The following is a 13,480-nucleotide window of genomic DNA, read 5'->3' on the forward strand; positions in this document are numbered from 1 at the left end:
CTAGACCCTGAGCAGTGAATGCCTAGTGGGGAGTGGTCGGGCAGGGAGCTCCAGGACTCTCCGGGTGCAGGGAGGTTACCACTCTCTTCCCTTCAAAATACACTAATTTCATTTTACCCCCTGCCCCCACCCCAACCTCTCACATTTATAAGCCCAAGGGGAGGGAGCAGTACGGGGAGGATGTTCTCCCCTCCTCCCAGCAGGGAGCCAGTGCTGCCCCTGTTGTGTTTACAGCAATGGAAGATATGGGCAGCGGCACAGAGAAGCACTCCCAGCCCATCACCATAGAGGTGGGATTGGGAACTCTGCCTGCTCCCTCGGTGCATGGAGCAGCTCTGATTGGTCACCCTTCTCAGGAGTTAGAGGAACAGTGAAAGGCGGCCAATCAGGCAGGGAGTTTCCTGCAGACAAGTACAGGAGGTCTGAAAAATCCTTGGGGTGTTTGGGAGCAAGAGACTTGGTCAGCAACAGCCCTAGTCTCCTGTCATGTGCCCTTTACTCTCCCTAGGGTGCTGCCTGTCATTCCCTCAGTCTCCTCTTGCCTGCGTTTGTAGTGCTGAAGGTCCCAGATTCTAGTGTTGCTATGACCATAGCGTCTGTCTGCATATGCCCACGACTACAGCCTAGAGTGAGACTGGAAACAGCAACCTCTGGCTGTGGCAGGTGGGAACAGCTTTCCAAGGTCATCAGCTCAGACTGCCAAGAAGTGTCCTGGGGGCCGCTGCTGAGACCTGCTCATCCAGAAATTTCTGGGCTGTAGAGCTGCTGAGTTGAAATCATTGCAACACCTATGTGACAATCCCTGGTGTTCATGGAGAGCATGCTTGCTGCTACAACCCAAAATAGGAAATAGTACTCTCCCCCTGCAGGCTCTTCCAGCTTTGTGGCTGGTGTGTGTAGGGTAAGAGGGAGGGAAGAGAGGGCCTTGTTCTCACTTTCTTTCCAGTACTCCCCATCTCTTCTGGGCTGGCTAGCACCCAGGGGGAGTGTTGGGAAGAAGGTTCTGCACTTGTGCCTGTCTGGCGAATGGAAACACAAGGTGCAGTGAGGCTCCTTGTACTTCCTGCCCTTGTGATCCTATACACACCCTGGCCCTGACAAAACATGGAAGAAGGAACTTAAGCCAACTAATAGGTTTCCTCCAAAGCATGTGGCTCAATACTTCTGCTACTTGCTAGTGCCAGGCATCACAATTCAAGAAGACTAAACAGATTTCACCAATAGCTTACAGTAATGTAGTCATTATAACGCTGCTTCTCCTTATCACTGATTAACATGGCTTGGTGGAATTTGGTGAAGTCCCATAAGGAATGGGCAGGGTCCATGCTTCCTTGTGGATCCCTCCACATTCTAGGTGCACTTCCCCAGCAGCACCAGAGACTTAGAAGCACAAGGAGGAGTCGAGACTGAAATGGATTGCAGCAAATAATGAAAGATTCCGACTTATTGATCACCCCAAGTGAAGAATGTGTCTCCAGCATCTACTGTTCTCTACTGAAGGTGTTGTTTGTCCTCAGCCTTCACAGGTATTCATGATGATTATTTACTTGCTATTTAAACAGCACACAATTAGCTTAGATACTTGAGAGAGAGAGAATAAATAGATATGACATCTAGGCCCTACCCTGGAAGGCCTTGCAACCTAATTTGAATGTGATCCAGTAAGTGAGAATAGCAAATAGAGGGAATCATAGAACCATAGTGTTACAAGGGACCGCAAGAGTCATCTAGTTTAACCCCCTGCCAAGATGCAGGATTTGTTGTGTCTAAGGAAGGGCAAGGACTACAGTGGTAAAATCTTGTGGTGACAGTGTTTCAGCATGTATGTGCCTTGGTAATTCTTTTCCATCTGTAATTTCCATCTGAAGATAGAGACAAAACCATGTGATGGTAAAGCTCTCTTGAGCGGGGGGGGGGGAGGGTTGAGTAACATCCTGTGCACTACAGGATCTCTGCTGCGGAAAAATGGTCTATCTGGGAAGATCTCCTAGGCCATTATGACAGATGGAGAGAGGTGATGATCTCTTTCTGTACAACACTCGGAAGATTGCAGGGGAAGTGGTGGAAGCCCCAACACTGACAACTACACCAGAAAAGGCACTAGACAATATACTATACTGATCAATCCTGAGTTGCAGGAGATTGGGTTTAGGTGGCCTAATAGGCCTTTCCCATTTCTAACCTCTACAACTGTAAGTCTGGTTCCCTTCCGACGTCTCCTTTAAAATGTTTTGAAGAAGAAAAATGACAGATTAACTAAGGTATATTCTTTCCTTTTCTGGAATCTAGGTGTAAACCCTGTGGCTCTAGAACATTGGTTTCCAACCTCTTTGGGCTCAGGACCCATTTCTAAACTTTGAAAGATGCCCCTAGAGCCAATATCCCTCCGCCCTATCATGCTCTTTTTCTTATCAAAAGTCATGCTCCATCAAGGGAGAGTAGGTGCGCAGAGCTAGGATTTCAGATGCTCCAGACAGATGTGAACAGCTGGAAAACCCCCATGTCCCAACAACTTGGGGGAGAGGTGGTGAGCCATGGCACCCCCCAAATAACATACAGTTCCCAGACAAGGTTCATGGGGGGCAGAGGGTAGGAGGTATTGATGGTGGGATTTGGAGGCAAAGTAAGGAGATCAGGATGCCTGGGATTTAGTGAGGAGGGAGTTAGGGGGACAAAGGCATGTGGGGGTATAGGTATATAGGTATATCTGGGGAAGGATATGGGGCAGAAGGGTTTCTGGAAAGGGCAGCAAGCAGATAGCTTCCCAAAAATACACATCCTCACACAGCCCATGGTGGCAGAGGGTAAAGAGGTGGCACGTATTTGAGGTCCTGGGGGTAAAGTGGGGAGGCTGAGGGAAGGAGTTGAGGGACAAAATGGGCTAAGGATGCAGTGAGGGAAGATCTAGGAGGGGGTTGGGTGCCAGGATGGGTGGTCTGACAGAAGGGGAGTTGCCTGGCAGTGGGGGAGGTATAAATTGTGGGGGGGGCTATTCTGCGGAAAGTGTGCAGCAAGACAGGGCATATGGAAGATGAGATGTCATCTGTCTGCAGGATAAGGAGTATATTGGGTGGCTGCTACCTACTGGAGAACATGTTATCTGCAAACCAAAGCAGAGGCTGCTTTTCCCCACACCTGTGAGAAGAAGGGACAGATTCAGGGGAGCAACCAGGACCCCAGAATCCCTTCCTGCCCTACTGTATCCCAGACTGACCTGCTGCATCCAATGGAAGCAGACCTCAAGTGCTCTCTCCCAGCTCCTCTTCCACAGGGTTGTCTGGGCATGGCTCCCTGCTCCAGGCATTGCAACCTCCGGGATTGCAGCACCACTCAGGTTTGGCCTGGCTCCCCTGATGGGGGTCTGGCCCTGCCAAATTTGGGAGAATGGCATTGCAAGCTGGCACATGGAGCCACAATAGCCCTTACTCAAATTTGGCCTGGCTGGCCCACCGTCGTAATGAGAGAGGTGCAGCTGGGTCGTACCTGAGTGACACTGTGACCTTGTTTCACAAGGTTGCAATGTCCAGGGCAGGGAGCCAAGCCCAACCAGCCCCACAACTCTTTGACACATTCTGGTGACCCTTTTTTAGGTCGTAACCTGCAGGGATTAGGAAACTCTGCTCTAGAGGGAGCTCACTACTACCATGTGTTAATGAACAGGGGAAAGAATACACAGATCCTCCATAGGGGAAGGAGCTCTCTGTTACCATCTATTGGTGAGCAGGGGAGAGTGCTGCTACAGAAAGAGTTCATTCGCATAAGCTTTCTACCCAGAATTCCTCCAAGTGACACTTTGGGGAGTCATCAGAACTGTACAGAAACTCAGAATCGGTGGCGTAGTGAGGCTAAAGGGGGGGGGGTCTATTTTGCAGCTATCAGGGATGCACTTCTTGCCAGCTCAAGGGTCCTAAATGCTAGTGATTCCCCTTCCACTGGAGGCTTTGTGAAGAGGCAGCACAGAGATGAGGGGCAGAGGCAGCTTTGCAGGGAGCTGGCTCTTTGTTGAAGCTGCAGATAGCAGCAACAGAGCTGAGTGAACGCTGGTGAGGGCTCCCCTACACAGCACCAATACCGCTGACATCCCTTGGGTGGGTGGTGGAGCCTCAGTACCGGACCAGGCAGCATTTCCCCTCGTGACTTGAGACAGACCTGCACGAGAGCACTCCAGTCTCTGGGACTATGATACTCACTGACACCCAACTGTGAGTGGAGTGGGGTGGGGGGCTATAGAAGGGAAGGGTGGGGGGAAGTGATATGTCAAAGGGATGTTTGATGATCATATATTCACATGGAGGGCTGAAGTAAAGGACTACTGCTGATGTTACTGTGCGGGTGACAGTTTTACTTATTATTCCGATGGCTATATTGTGGATTTATTGTTGCTGTGTTTGCCCTAGGACAATGCTGTGTTCCTTTATCACCTACTAGAGTTTTCCTTGTGTTATACACAGGCTCCGTGTTTGTGAGTGGTGAAGTATTGCCAGGTCAGGTTTTTCCCAAGTTCCTGAGTGGGGTCTCAAGCTGATGGTGTTTGTTAATTTTAAGAGGAATCTGTCAACATTTGAACCCAGGCCTTGTCGCTGCCGACCACACATGGCAGAAGGGTTTTTCTGTAAATAAAAATGGACTTGTGGAATAGGTTACTGAACTGATCAGCAGGGCTTTGGGACTGTATATTGTGGAACAGAAAGCAGTCACAGAATGGAAAAGGAGGACCTAGCTCACAAGAAGAGTCACTCACATCAACATAAGCGTAAGGTTAGTTTTCAACCTGTTCCTAGTGGGTCCAGTTAGAAGGATAAACATTCCTTTCATCCGTGGAGCTAGGACAGTCAGCTCATAAATTCACATTTGCGCTGGCAACTTCAATATGTGCCAGCGATGACAGTACCTGAAAGTGACATTAAGGCATCATATGAAGGTGTGTAAAACCTACAGAAATGATGTTTATTTTTCATGTCTAAACTGGCGAGGCATTTCAAGACAAGTATAATGCCTTGGTGTATTTAAGTGTTTTATTATTTATAGACATGACTTGGATGGTATTGAAATCAAAATTTCCAGGTGACAGTATATTGGGAGGAAAGGTAAATAATGAAGAACAATGCAGTTAGACACAAAAGATCTTAGATCATTTAAGTAATTGGGCAAAAAAGATGACAAAATCAGTTCAGTGCAGATAAATGTAGAATAATGAGTCTTGAAGCAAAGAATATAAAGAAAGAATATGCTAACTAGGAAAATGCTGCAGCATACTGACTAGCAAAGAGATCTGGGGAGTTACCGGAGAGAAATCTCCCAGAAGCTCAGGGTATAACTTCTCCTGAATGAACGGAATTGCAGACGAATAAAAAAGGGGTCAAGAATTTGAATTTTTCATAGATATTGGGCCCTCTTAGGTTATCAAATCCATCCCCTTGCATCACTTGTAACTGAATTCTTTCTGTAAAGAGCCCTATTTTGTTGAATTATGAGAATTGTCAAGGTGGTTTATAAGGCAGATCTAGCTAAACTGTGAACATTTTTGCTCAGCACTATAAAAAGCAGGAAAAGTTGAGCTAGATTCTGACCTCACTGACACAGATGGCAGTCAAGTGACCTGGGTAACAAAGATCAGAATCTGTCCCACTTTTGATAAGAAAAAGAGTCCTGGAAATTGGAATTACAATTCAGGCCTTGTCTACAAATACACGAGTATTTTAACCACAGGTGCAGCTAAATTGGAACAAACCCCTAATGTAAATGTGATTTGTGCCAGTGCAGCTCACTTTTCAAACTGAAGTAACCTGCATTGATCCAAACCACACAATACTGGTGTAAACTGTGTCTACACTGGGAATTTGCATCAGTGCAGCTATGGTGGCTAAAATCCCAGTTAGATTAGGTTTACAGTGCTGTATGGGTCCCATTGACTTCAGTGTGTCTACACATGGAGAGCAAATTGAGCAGGAATTGACCTTTGTAGAAAGTTCCCAAAAGTGGGCTCAGAGCAAAACTCCCAAAGTAATTAAGTCAATGCGTGATTGTCCTGTTTACCTCTGGCTAAACAGCATCAAGGAAAAGGGTGAATTCTATTCCCTAATAGCCCATTTATGTCAATGAGGTGTAAATTCTACCCACCTCAATCAGTTCTTATTTCAAAGCCTAGCTGGGGACCATTTAAAATGCAAACACTGCTAAGCACAGGCAATTTAAGAAACAAACATTCAACTGGAGTTTGAGATGTGATCTGAAAAATTGTCTTTTTCTTTTTCTTCCATCAGGTTGACAAGTATTTTTCAGGGGGTAAAGTTAAAGTAGGGTGAAACTGAGGGATATGGCAGTAGGCTGAGGTGAGCACAAGAGTGTTGTAGTAGTCAGGGCAGTAACTAGGGACTTGAGAGAGAAGGGTTCAAGTCCCTCTTCTGCTAAAGACTTTTTTAACTTGGTGAAAGTCTCTTGTGTCTTTGTTACCCATCTGTAAAATGGGTTAATAGCTCTTCTCTACATCACAGGGGTGTTGTGATTATAAATATAGTAAAACTGTGAGGTGTTCAGATGGGAGCCATATATAGGGTTGCCATGTTTCTAATTGCTGGTAACTGGACCCCTGAGGCCCCACCCCGTCCCTGCCTATTCTTTCAAAGCCCCACCCCCATAGATACATAGATAGATACTAAGGTCAGAAGGGACCATTCTGATCATCTAGTCTGACCTCCTGCACAACGCAGGCCACAGAATCTCACCCACCTCTCACTCCTCTCCCCACACATGCCCTATTGCTTGCTGGAACATCTCCACCTTCCTCCTCCCACTCCACTGGGCTTCCTATGCTCTGGGGCTGGGATGGGAGCTGCTGCAGCCTGACAAGGAGCATGTCTTTGGGTAGGAGGCAGTCCTGGCTGAGCAGTGGCTGGTGCTGGTTAGTGACCTGGCGCCTCCCCGCACCCTGCGATAACCGGACTTTTGGTGTCTGGTCAGTACATCTGACCAGACACTGCCAGGTTCCCGTTTCGACCAGACCTTCGAAAACTGAGCACCTGGCAACCCTAAATGACACCCGGACACAGAAGCCAAAAATTGGACTGTCCAGGTAAAACTCAGAAGGGTGGCAACCGTAGCTATATAGGTTCCTGAGATAGATGGCTTACCACTTCATTTGCAGACATTCTAATGTTTGGGCTCTTCTGGAGGTGTACCGTTATTGTAAAGTGTGCAATTTTGTGGTGTTTGCTGCACTCAGCTGGAACACTTAAATTTTTTCCTCTTTGGTGCATAAGCACCTGTTTAATATTGTTGATTGCCCTTATTTCACTTTTAAGCTGGGATCTCTTGTCTAATCAAGCTGCTAACAAGCCTCTGTGGTTGTTCTTTTCCTTTTGATACTTTGACTGGATTTCCCTTGAAGATTTTTATTTCACCATGGGGTTTCAAAATATAAATTAAATGTTTCCTTCAGTCTTTGATATAACGTAGATACCAAATATTTAGTTCCTTTGATATACCATAGATCCTAGTATTCAGTTAATGATTATCAAATATTCAATTACTTCCTAACCTGTTTAGTATTTAAAAAACTCAGAGACTTTCTTGATACCTTGTGGTTATAAATACTTTAGCTAAGTCTACACTAGAGAGCTTACAGTGGCACAGCTGTACGGATGCAGCTGCATCTCTGTAAGAGCGTTCTCCCATCGACATAATTATACCACCCCCAATGAGTGGCGGTAGCTATGTTGGCGGGAGATGCTCTCCTGCAGACAGAGGATTGTTCTCACTACCACATAGGTTGGTGAAATGTATGTTGCTCAGGGGTATATTTTTTAACACCCCTGGGTGACATAAGTTTTGCCAATGTACGTGGTAGTGTACACGTGGCTTTAGCAACAGAACTTCACTTCAAGTTCTGACATTGTTACACCACCGGGCTCTGTTTGGAATTTTTAAAATAACCTTAGCTCTTTATCGTTTCAAACCTTTATAAAACTACAAAATAAAATGATACTCTGCTTAGTAGTAGTAATATTAAACAGTTCCTTAAATCCACCAGCTGTACTGTAGAGGTTAGGGGTCCATAACAGGTGGTCAGACTAGATGATCATGATGGTCCCTTCTGACCTTAAAGTCTTTGAGTCTATGGTGGCATCCTTTCATCTGCGAGAGACGGTGGGAACTGCAGCCTATGATGTAGATGGTTTGCAATGTCTCATGTGACTGAATAGTCTAATCCGAGATTTGTAAGATCTTTGGCAGTTGTTGCAAATGTATGTATCTTGATTGGGAGCTGATTGCTTCCTACAGGCTCTTTTCTCTTCAAGCTGTAGGAGCCAGCTCCTGTCATGGACTTTGATACCCTGATGGAGATGGTGGCACCGCTTGTTATGATCATTTGCCAAGACTTCCCATTGGTCAGGATCAATTCCAAATTCCTTCATATCTTGCTAGCATGTGTTTTTATAGCGAAGCTTGGGACATCCTGTCCTTGTTCCCTCTGATAGCTCCCCGCATAGCATGTCCTTGGGTATGTGTCCATCTTCCAACCTACTCAGAGGGCCCAGCCAGCACAGTCATCTTTGCTTGAGCAGGGCTGTCACACTTGGTAAATTTGCCCTTTGAAGAACCTCTGCATTGGTGATTTTATCTTGCCATTTTGTGTTGAGTATGCGGCATAAACAGTGTAGATGGAAACTGTTTAACCTTTTCTCCTGGTAAGCATAAATTGTCCATGTTTCCCCACCATACATGAGAGTGCTGAGGACGCAAGCTTCGTACATTAGCATTTGGCCTTGATGGTAAGCTTTGAGTTGTTCCATGCTCTTTTAGTTAGTCTGCTAAAGGTGGTGGCAGCCTTTCCAAAGCGAACATTTAGTTCTTCATGCAGTGAGAGGTTGGTGGTCACTGTAGAACCTAAATAGCTGAACTTTTGGACTACTTCTAGCTGGTTTGCATTTAAGGTAATTGAAGGATCTTGTGGAACCACCTATCCTAACAGAACAGTTTTCTTGATGCTGATGGTGAGAGCAAATGCCGGACAAGCACTTGAAAGGCAGTCCATGAGTTCTTGTAGTAGATCTTCACTGTGGGCTATGAGGGCAGCATAATCAGCAAATAGAAGTCCCCTGATTAGCACCAATTGAGGTGCAGCAAGCAAGCAGACACTGTGCAAATCATTACTGGATCAAGCTTTGTGAAGAGATACAGACAGCCTCAAACACAGGAAATCTCAAAGTCATGTATGACAGCCTGAAGAAAGCTCTAGGTTCCACTGTCAACAAGGTTGCCCCTCTCAATTTGCACAGCAGTGGAATCATTACAGATAAAAACAAGCAGTTGTCTCTTTGGGCTGAACACTATTCAGAGCTATACGCACAAGAAAGAAACATCACCAGTGAACCACTGGACCAAATACCAATTCCACAAATCATACCAGAGCTAGATGTGGAGCCCACTGTAGAAGAGCTAAGCAAGACCATTGATTTGCTATCAAGTGGCAGGACTCCTGGAAAAGATGGCATCCCAGCGGAAATCCTCAAAGACAGCCTATTACCGTATCTTCCTCATGGAAAGAGGGTGAGGTACCACAAGAGATGCATGATGCAAACATCATCACTTTGTAGAAAAATAAAGGCAAAAAGGGCAACTGCAACAACTACAGGGGTATCTCGCTACTAAGTGTAGCAGGAAAAGCTTTCGCAAAAGTCATTTTAGTGTGCCTCAAACAGCTGGCTAATCATGTCTACCCTGAATCACAGTGTGGATTCAGGGCTGGAAGATCAACTATAGACATGATATTTTCTCTGCAACAACTCCAAGAAAAGTGTGAAGAGCAAAACCGACCATTGTACATCACCTTTGTGGACCTAACCAAAGCATTCGACACAGTCAGCAGAGCAGGTCTATTTTTAATACTAGAAAATATAGGATGCCCACCAACCCTGGTAAGTCTTATACATTCATTCCTCAACAACATGAAAGCAACTATCCACTTTGGACAGCTCTGAGATGAAAAGCGGAGTGAAGCAAGGATGCATTCTTGTCCCTACACTCTTTGGAATCTTCTTCCCAGGACTCTTGAACTCTTGTGTTTAAGGACATGAAAGATGGAGTGCATCTCCACACAAGATCAGATGGGAAACTCTTCAACCTGTCCTGACTTAAGTCAAAGACCAAAGTCAAAAAGATTTGAGTCTATGAGTAATGTTTAATAAAATAATAACCTGACCTCTCTTTTGAGAGGAGGAATCTCTTATTTTAGCCAACCTCAGAAAGAAGAAGCTTTCTGGTAGGCCAGTGGTTTGGAATCTAATTTCTCAACCTGAAAACTGATCTTCATGTGAAGCATATGTAGCACCCTCTGCATGGCTCATTAGCAAGCTTTAAAGCCAAAGATCTTCACCACTGCAGTGCAGACCTCCTCTTTTTGAACTCATGGCGTAGCCCCATTGGCTGGTAACATTAGTAAACTATAATTCTCTATGACAGGTTTCAGAGTAGCAGCCGTGTTAGTCTGTATTCGCAAAAAGAAAAGGAGTACCCGTGGCAACTTAGAGACTAACAAATTTATTAGAGCATAAGCTTTCGTGAGCTACAGCTCACTTCATCGGATGCATTTGGTGGAAAAAGCAGAGGAGAGATTTATATACACACACACAGAGAACATGAAACAATGGGTTTATCATACACACTGTAAGGAGAGTGATCACTTAAGATAAGCCATCACCAGCAGCAGGGGGGGGGGAAAGAAGGAAAACCTTTCATGGTGACAAGCAAGGTAGGCTAATTCCAGCAGTTAACAAGAATATCAGAGGAACAGTGGGGGGGGGGGTACTCCCAGCTATCTTCGAGACACCACTGACTTCCTGAGGAAACTACAGTCCATTGGTGATCTTCCTAAAAACACCATCCTAGCCACTATGGATGTAGAAGCCTCTACACCAACATTCCACACAAAGATGGACTACAAGCCGTCAGGAACAGTATCCCCGATACTGTCACGGCTAACCTGGTGGCTGAACTTTGTGACTTTGTCCTGACACAGAACTATTTCACATTTGGTGACAATGTATACCTTCAAATCAGCGGCACTGCGATGGGTACCCGCATGGCCCCACAGTATGCCAACATTTTTATGGCTGACTTAGAACAACGCTTCCTCAGCTCTCGTCCCCTAATGCCCCTACTCTATTTGCGCTACATTGATGACATCTTCATCATCTGGGGTTCATCATCTTGGGGGTTGGACTAGATGACCTTCTGGGGTCCCTTCCAACCCTGATATTCTATGATCTGGACCCATGGAAAAGAAGCCCTTGAGGAATTCCACCATGATTTCAACAATTTCCATCCCACCATCAACCTCAGCCTGGACCAGTCCACACAAGAGATCCACTTCCTGGACACTACGGTGCTAATAAGCGATGGTCACATAAACACCACCCTATATCGGAAACCTACTGACCGCTATTCCTACCTACATGCCTCTAGCTTTCATCCAGATCATACCACTCGATCCATTGTCTACAGCCAAGCGCTACGATATAACCGCATTTGCTCCAACCCCTCAGACAGAGACAAACACCTACAAGATCTCTATCATGCATTCCTACAACTACAATACCCACCTGCTGAAGTGAAGAAACAGATTGACAGAGCCAGAAGAGTACCCAGAAGTCACCTACTACAGGACAGGCCCAACAAAGAAAACAACAGAACGCCACTAGCCATCACCTTCAGCCCCCAACTAAAACCTCTCCAACGCATCATCAAGGATCTACAACCTATCCTGAAGGACGACCCATCACTCTCACAGATCTTGGAAGACAGACCAGTCCTTGCTTACAGACAGCCCCCCAATCTGAAGCAAATACTCACCAGCAACCACACACCACACAACAGAACCACTAACCCAGGAACCTATCCTTGCAACAAAGCCCGATGCCAACTCTGTCCACATATCTATTCAGGGGATACCATCATAGGGCCTAATCACATCAGCCACACTATCAGAGGCTCGTTCACCTGCGCATCTACCAATATGATATATGCCATCATGTGCCAGCAATGCCCCTCTGCCATGTACATTGGCCAAACTGGACAGTCTCTACGTAAAAGAATGAATGGACACAAATCAGACGTCAAGAATTATAACATTCAAAAACCAGTTGGAGAACACTTCAATCTCTCTGGTCACTCGATCACAGACCTAAGAGTGGCTATACTTCAACAAAAAAAGCTTCAAAAACAGACTCCAACGAGAGACTGCTGAATTGGAATTAATTTGCAAACTGGATACAATTAACTTAGGCTTGAATAGAGACTGGGAATGGATGAGTCATTACACAAAGTAAAACTATTTCCCCATGGTATTTCTCCCTCCCACCCCACCCCCCACTGTTCCTCTGATATTCTTGTTAACTGCTGGAATTAGCCTACCTTGCTTGTCACCATGAAAGGTTTTCCTCCTTTCCCCCCCCTGCTGCTGGTGATGGCTTATCTTAAGTGATCACTCCACTTACAGTGTGTATGATAAACCCATTGTTTCATGTTCTCTGTGTGTGTGTATATAAATCTCTCCTCTGCTTTTTCCACCAAATGCATCCGATGAAGTGAGCTGTAGCTCACGAAAGCTTATGCTCTAATAAATTTGTTAGTCACTAAGGTGCCACGGGTACTCCTTTTCTTTTTATAATTCTCTATGTGAACTAGCCATTAATGGGAAATGCAACACGTTTTAACAAGAAGGCAACTCATGGAAATGGACTTCTTGTATAGCAAACAGAAGCTAAGCCTGTATAATCACCAATACATAACATTATTCATAAAATCCATAATTTATGGGTGGTGTTTTCACATCCAGGACTATATCCTGACAATTCAGGGCTTGGACCAATATAATTTTGAGGGGAAATGTCCACATTTGTAGGGTGAGGGAGGAATAATTTCTGTGGCAGCTTGATTTAAAAAGAAAAAGATGCCTGAAAGTTCTGAATGGTATGCAATGTTGGAATGAGTCTCAGATAGATGGAATCAGGAGCAGAGGACAGCTGAGGAAGACAAAGATGTGTGAGGCATTCTCTTATCTGGCACTGCATCATGAATTACATGGGAGTTTTGTTATTGACTTCTATGGGAGCAGAATTGGGCTTTTGACTGTTCCAGCAGCAGGACATCACTACTGGCTGGAGTCTCTGATTGAGAGGCTCTGACTGAGAGATCATGAGGTTTCAGTGATTGCCATGGGAACCAGAAATGATCCCATAAGGATAGAGAAATTATAAGAGGTTTTAATTGAGAGATGATGAGGTTTAAAATGGTTACTATGGAAACCAGAAGGGCCATCCAAAAAAGAGTGTATGTGTTTATCTGCCATTTTGATTGGCAGATAATTGTTTAAGTGTTTCATTGATGAGGTGTTTGTGGCAGAAATATCACATATGCTGTCTGATACATCCTGTGATGCCGGTTCAATTATTATTTATTAAAGCACTCAGAATGTGTCTTA

The 13,480-nt window shown here is 45.2% G+C and overlaps 1 long non-coding RNA gene across 1 annotated transcript; it reads left to right on the forward strand.

Annotated features, from left to right (window-relative positions):
- The first annotated feature begins 5,591 nt into the window (after positions 1 to 5,591).
- LOC122458588 lies at positions 5,592 to 8,412 on the forward strand. The gene is made up of 3 exons (XR_006278641.1): positions 5,592 to 5,603; positions 6,435 to 6,448; positions 8,113 to 8,412. It is a non-coding gene; the product is annotated as an uncharacterized LOC122458588 (long non-coding RNA).
- The last annotated feature ends 5,068 nt before the right edge of the window (positions 8,413 to 13,480 follow it).

This window comes from Dermochelys coriacea, chromosome 2, assembly GCF_009764565.3.
Source record: "Dermochelys coriacea isolate rDerCor1 chromosome 2, rDerCor1.pri.v4, whole genome shotgun sequence".
Taxonomy (NCBI): domain Eukaryota; kingdom Metazoa; phylum Chordata; order Testudines; family Dermochelyidae; genus Dermochelys; species Dermochelys coriacea.